At 40.0% G+C, this 7181-nt stretch overlaps 1 pseudogene; it reads right to left on the bottom strand.

The window, feature by feature from the left end:
• Window positions 1-6741: 6741 nt before the first annotated feature.
• The window catches only part of LOC102849012, a 3381-nt pseudogene continuing 2941 nt past the window's right edge, over window positions 6742-7181 (bottom strand).

Here is a 7181-nt window from a genome sequence, read left to right as displayed (position 1 = left end):
ACAATCCCCAAAATAGAAATACCTTATTGTCATTGAGTCAGAAAGGACACTTAGCTGACCCTCTGTCAGGTTTTCAAAGTTGGTAAATTGGGCAGAGAGAGTGCTTATCTTTCTCTGGAGGAAACAAACGCTAGCGGGGTCAAGCTGCCACAAAGGCATCATCTTTCAATTAGCAGTGCAACTTCATACTCAGTAGACCCCCCAGAGCTCCCTTACCCATATTAAGACTATATGTTTAAATGTGTTACAGAGCAATGCTGAGCCTTTGACTACATGCATTTATGGGTGGCGTGGGGATGTATATGTAGATACGTATATATATGGTTGGGTTTTCTTGTTTGTGTTTTTCTGTTTGTTTTTTTGTCAATGTTATTGTTGTTTCTATATGCCCTGGTCTTGAGAAAGAGTATTGAACATACCATGAACTGCCAAGAGAACAAACATATCTGTCCTGAGAGGCTGAAACCAAGTTGCTTTTTCGGAGGCAAGGATTTTGAAGCTAGGTCTCACATATTTAAGGCATGTGGCCAGGAGGGACTAGTCCTTGGAGAAGGACATTATGCTTGGAAGGGTGGAAAGACAATGTAGAAGAAGCAGACCCTGGAAGAGATAGAATGACTTACTATAATAGTAGGTTGAAGCATAGCAGAGATCATGGGAATGGCACAAAACTGGGAAAAATTTTGATCTGCTATTCACACTGGGTTCTAAGTCTTAGTCACTTTGAAGGCATATAATGAAAACAATGCCCACTGCTATTGAGTCATTTCTGACTTATGGTGCCCATCCATTGAGTTTCTGAGGCTGTAAATATTTAAACGAGGAAAGAGTCAATCTTTCTCCCAAAGAGAAGTTTATGCATTCTAACTGCCAACATTTTTATTAACACCTGATACTACCTTTTAGACCACTAGAATATATACACACACATACACAAACACCTTTTGCAACCTTGGACTTGGAGTTAAAGGGTTTTTTTTTTTTAATTTATATTATCATAGGGTCGCTATGAGTCACAAGTGACTCGTCGGCACGTAACAACAACAACAATAATATTATCATTGATTTTTCTATTGAAATGTTAGTTCTTCTGCAAAGTCTTACTTATTCCTTTTCTTGTTTTTAAAATTATACCTACAATAAATTCCAGAATGGATCCCATCCAATTTAAAACTATTAAAAAGAAAAAATAAATGAACAAAAAAAAAAGGAGCAAAACCAAACTGAAGTGAGAATATGGCTTAAATGCATATCACATCAGTGTCCGAATATCTGGAATTTATTTCTATGCTTACTTTTGGAAATAAGAAAGTGGAAAACCTTATTAAGTTAATTGATATTGTCTGTGGGCTTTCAACAAATTGAAAATATCAATAAATTGTGAGTTTTTTTTAAAGAAAATGGAAATCTCTAAATGTTCTTTTGTAGTAAAACAGATAAAAATTTTTCCTGGAGACCCTAAAAAACAATATAAAATAATGAAATAACAGTTTCTCCATCCTTGTCATATATAGCAAAGGAGAATAAAAAATGTTTCACTGGAAAGAAAGGTGGTTTAAGTCAAGACTGCAGTTGATTGTTTTGAGCACCGCTGGGAAAGGCATGGTATACAGATGAAATATGAAATATTATTTGTTTTAGCAAAAGAAAATCTCATTTTCTCACTTAGGATGTTACATAACTGCTTGTTTACATACTCTACAAATTACATTTTTTTTGTCCCTTGTTCCATATTAAGATACAAAAATCAAACCAGGGAAACTTGGAGAAGATTGACAGTTTTTCTTGCACATCTTTAAAAGAACACTTAAGAACAAGAGCCTGGAACATTTTGTCTGGTGCTGGCAAGCTGCTGAGTGGAGCGCCACAGAGCCCAGAGGCCGAGCCATCATGATCAAGGTCAAATGGGGAGCCTTCACTGTCTTGTGGTCCTGTTTTATCAAATGGGTTACAGTTAAGACTTCTGAGATATAACTGTATATGTGTTTAGGAAGGATTAGATTAACACATTCATTCTTCAGAATAACTAGAATATAAATCAGTAGCTGTAAATCTACTGGAAGGCAGTCCTATGATAAAAACCATGATTTGAAAACCCTTACCTATTGAAACTCCTTCTAAAAGTTAAATTTTGATATAGGAGACAGAAAATTTAAATAATTTTACAGTATCCATCTGGTATAAACCTATCACGTATTTATCACTCTTATGGTTTATATTCAACATGTTAAATATATGTGAGACTCTGTGAAAATGTTTACTCATGCATCAGAGTAAGTCTTGGTTGCTATGATAACACAGAGGACCACTTGGTTATGTGAGATAATATTGAAAGGAGTAATGCAAAATGCTGATGAAGCGAATTTCAGGTTGGGACTACAAGCAAGACAAAGCAAATAGTTCACAGGCAAAGCACTTGGGATCGTTGACACTTTTGACAGCTAACCATGACTTGTGGTTTGTGGTACCACAGCAAACCAGCAAAGGGCAGTAGCAGCCAACAATTTCATAACACTCAACAACAAATCCTAATTGTTATTTAAGGTCATTAATAAAAATGACTGACTTTGTTAAATATAAAGATGTTTGCTGCAAAATAATTATAGTATGCTAATAGAGCTGATTTGTTGCAGCATCAACACAGAGAGAGAGATCAGTTGGCTCAGTGGACAGAAACCAATGCTACTAAGCCAAAGGTGGGTGACTTTTAATCCACTGTCTCAAGCCTGTCTTTCATTGTTTTTGTTCAGACATTCCTCTAGGTTGGATAGCCCTGGTGTACAAGTTGCCATACAGCAGTCACTTGTGGTTGCTGTGAGGCTGAACACTGTGACACTGATGTGTCAAGTGTGTTAATGGTTGGCTACCCAATGTGGACAGAATGGGGTGGAGCTCCCTGACCAAAACAATCTTGGAAGGAGGAGTGGCATCCACTTCTGTAATAGCTTGCCTCCAGAAACCCTATGAACCTGGAGAGAGGATGAAAGGCACCCAAGCGTCCAGGACTCTCCTTCATAGGTAGCTATGGGTCACCTGCAACTCAATGACACTTAACAACAAACAATAGAGCTGATCAGTTTGTTTTTTCTTCATTTTTTTATCAGCTAGTTTTAAACAATGTACTCTTCACCCAAAATAAAAATTTATCATTAACTTGGCCATTTGTCATTAAAAACAGGTTGATTTCCCTAGAATTAAGAGAGAGAAAAAAAGAAATAAAAGATTTTTCACAGTTATTCTGAAAATACTTATAAACTTTGTTCTTACCCTCTATTCTCCAAAACTGTATTACTGAATTGAATATGCATCCCAAGACTTTATTGATCTGAGATGAAAAATAAAAAATAGAAACATAGAAGCATCAGTTGATGTAGTTCAAAACGCAATACTAATTTTTTCAGATATAATAGTTTTATGACTTGAGCTCACAATGTTTTGCCGTAAATTAATCATGTGCACAAGAAACAGAGTGAAAAAAAATCCTTGCAACAAATCTCACACTTTGCCAGAGCTTTCTGATTAAATTAATTTGTCACCACAATATGCTAAAAGGTTGGGGGAAGGGAGGTGTTTATCCTAAGTGATTAAAATAGGTCAGAAAAGAGAAGCAGGAGGAGGAAACAGCTATATGCTTCATGCCATGGATTACTTTAATTTCCCCCCTTATTTGTTATAAACGTGGTGTGAAGAGTACTAGCCTTGAAAAACAATGCAGGAATGAGATGCCACAGTTTTTGGAAGTAGATAACCATTAGTAGGAGCTCTAACTTTTTTGACTTAAGATCAGCATGTTGTTGCATGCTAGTGCCAAGAGCAAGGGAACATTGTTGTTGTTTTGTGCTGGTAGAGTCGCTTGCGACTCATAGCGACCCTATGTACAACAGCCCTAAACTCTGCTCTGTCCTGTGCCAATCGCACTGCCTCTGACACACCCATCCCAATTATCCCAGTCACTGAATCAATCCACCTCATAGGGGGCCTTCCCCTTCTGTGCTGTCCCTCCACCCTACCAAGCATGATGTCCCTCTCCTAGGACCAGTCCCTCCTTACAACATGCCCAAAGTATGTTAGATGAAGCCTCAGAATCCTTGCCTTCAAAGAGCCGCCTGGTTTGACCCTTTCCAGGATGAATCTGTTTGTTTTCCTAGCTGTCCATGGTACCCTCAATATTCTTCTCCAGCACCCCAGCTCAAAGGCATCAATTCTCCTTCTATCCTCCTAAGGCTTTGGTCTTAGTAATCACTTGCTATGCATCAGAGAGCTGGACAGTGACTAGGGAAGATAGAAGGAGAATTGATGCCTTTGAGCTGTGGTGCTGGAGAAGAGTATTGAATGTACCATGGGCTCCTAGGAGAACAAACAGGTTCATCCTGGAGTGGGTGAAACCAGGCTGCTCCTTTGAGGCAAGGATTCTGACGTTTCGTCTGACATACTTTGGACATGTTGTAAGGAGGGACTGGTCCTTGGAGAGAGGGATGTCATGCTTGGGAAGGTGGAGGAACAGCACAGAAAGGGAAAACCCTCGATGAGGTGGATTTATTCAGTGACTGGGATAATGGGAGTAGGTGTGTTGGAGACGGTGAGATTGGCACATGATAGAGTAGGGCTTATGTCTGTTGTACATAGGGTTGCTATGACTCACGGGGGACTCAATGACACATAACAACAACAACAACAGATCTATCAATTAGGAAATCAGTATTGTTTTCCACAACTTATTGGTTGTAACAACTTCCAATAAAAACAAGAGAGTGATATCTTAGCACTTTTTGCAAAGACCCACTCACCAGGTCATCTATTTCTTCTAGCTTTGTGTTGCTTAATCACATTTCTCTTTCCATGTTCACATCTGGAGTATGTTCTGCAAAGTAGTAAATGGCTATCTCCTATAAAATTTATGGATGTTTTATAAGTTGAAATAGCTTTTTTTTTCTTCTTAGCCAAAGTGTCCTTAATTTATATGGAAGATGTAGTCTTTCCACATTGGTATATGAAATAAGCAGCCAGCTCTTCACACTGGGCCTAACGAATGTGATCATGGAACGGTAGAGCAGTCCTCTGCCTCTTCCACACCATTTTTGAGAACTCATGCAGCTCTTGCATACAGCCTGTGAGGCCAGCTCTGAGGACAAGAATGACACCATCAGTACCAGCAATACAGTTCAGCTTTCTGACCACAACAAGAACCTTCTGTCTCAGGAGGAGCTAGATGAGCGAGACTAGGAGACTGTGGGTGTCATCTACATAGGACCGAACCCGTCAAAGCCCCAGGATGCTGGAGTGGGTGCACTTCACTAGTTCATCCCTTGGGCTCCATTTTCAGAGCTTGAAGAGCAGGGATTGAGGACAAAGATAGTATCAGTCTTGCTGCTGGAGTCAGGTCCAGGTTTCTGCTATCTTATACATTCTTTTTATGCAGACCTTAAAATCTACTAGTGCAGAAGATCGAGGTTCAGCTTCTTTCTATTTTTGGTCAGATGGTGTCTATTTATTATTATCATTATTATCATTCTGTGGTCTAATATTGTGCTTTATTGACTATGCAAAGGTATTTGACTGTGTGGATTATAACAAGTTGTGGCTGACATTGAGAAGAATGGGAATCCCAGAGCCTTTAATTGTGCTCATGCATATCCTATACCTGGATCAGGATGCTGTTGTGTAAACAGAGAAGAGGAATACTGCATGGTTTAAAATTGAGAAGGGAGTGTGTCAGGGTTGTATTCTCTCTCCCTACCTATTCAGTCTGCATGCTGAGCAAATTATCTGAGAGGCTGGACTCTATCAATGAAGAGGAGTGTGGCATCAGGATTGGAGGGAGACTCATCAATAACCTGCATTATGCAGATGACACAACCTTGCTTGCTGAAAATGAAGATGACTTGAAGGACTTGTTGCTGAAGCACTTGTTGCAGATTAAGGAATTCAACCTTCCGTAAGGATTACATCTCAGTGTCAGGAAAATAAAGATTCCTACCATAGGCAGTGTTATGGTGCATGGAGAAGAGATAGAAACTGTCAACAGCTTCATCTAGATTGAATCCACAATTAATACCCTTGGTACCAGTATTTATTGCACTGGGAAAATCTGTTGTTAGGGACCTCTCCAAGTTATTGAGAAATAATGATGTCAATATGAGGACTAAGGTGTATGGTCACGGTCTTTCCAATTACTTGCTATGCATCTGAGAGCTGGACAGTGAATAAGAATGACAGGAAAGAATTAACACCTTTGACTTGTGGTATTGGAGGAAAGCACTGAACATCCCATCAATAGCCAAAAGAATACACAGATATGTCTTGGAGAACGTGCAGCTAGAGAGCTCTTTGGAGGCAAGAATGATGAGGCTTCACCTCACATACTTTGGACATGTTGCTGGGAGGGGCTATTCCCTGGAGAAAGACATGATTCTGGGAAGGTTGAAGGGTCAGAGAAGGGGAGGATGATCCTCAACCAGATGGATTGACATAGTTACTGCTGCAATGGGCTCTTGTGTGTCAGGAAGTGAGATGATGGCACAGGATAGAACAGAGCTCTCTGATCTTTCGTTCATAAGGTTGCTATTAGTCATACTCAAGAGAACCTAACTAAATACTAACTAACTAATCATGTGTTTCTAAGTAATAAATGAAATTATTGGTTTAGCCAGTCATGAGATTTTGAGTTCTTCTGTGCCACAATAGAGTTCCTGCATCCAGCAGTTTGTATTGTACACTAACTTTTTTCCTGCTCTTAGAATGTTAGTCCATGAGGCTGCTGCCGTTCTGGTAGCCCTGGGCCAGGCTGTTTAGTTCCTGCAGCAGCTTGTCTCGGTCGTCCTGCTCTACCTCAGCAGACGTGAAGCTGGCCCAGTGCTGCAAGTGTGGAGAGCTCTTTGGTCAAACCGCTCAGAATTTGGTGCAAAGATGAAAAGGAGCACAGGGATCCTAAAACTGGGATACTTTCCCTCTCTGCTCCACCAGAAGGACCATCCAGAGCTAAACCATGTTGGCTGAGGCTTGAGGATGAGAAGTATTGGTAAGGAAGAACCATCTTGCAAGGAGTCAGTGGCAGATGGGAAGAACTCATGGCTCGAGACTACTGCTGCTGCTGTAAATACCAGTCCAAGACATCTCCCATGGCACATGCTCGGAGCTGAGAGGGCGGGTAACTGGTGTGGAATGCTCTTTTTTTTTTTATT

Source organism: Elephantulus edwardii, unplaced genomic scaffold (genome assembly GCF_000299155.1).
Source record: "Elephantulus edwardii isolate Elephantulus edwardi_28Jun2011 unplaced genomic scaffold, EleEdw1.0 scaffold00020, whole genome shotgun sequence".
Taxonomy (NCBI): domain Eukaryota; kingdom Metazoa; phylum Chordata; class Mammalia; order Macroscelidea; family Macroscelididae; genus Elephantulus; species Elephantulus edwardii.
This window is presented reverse-complemented; position numbering and strand designations above follow the sequence as displayed.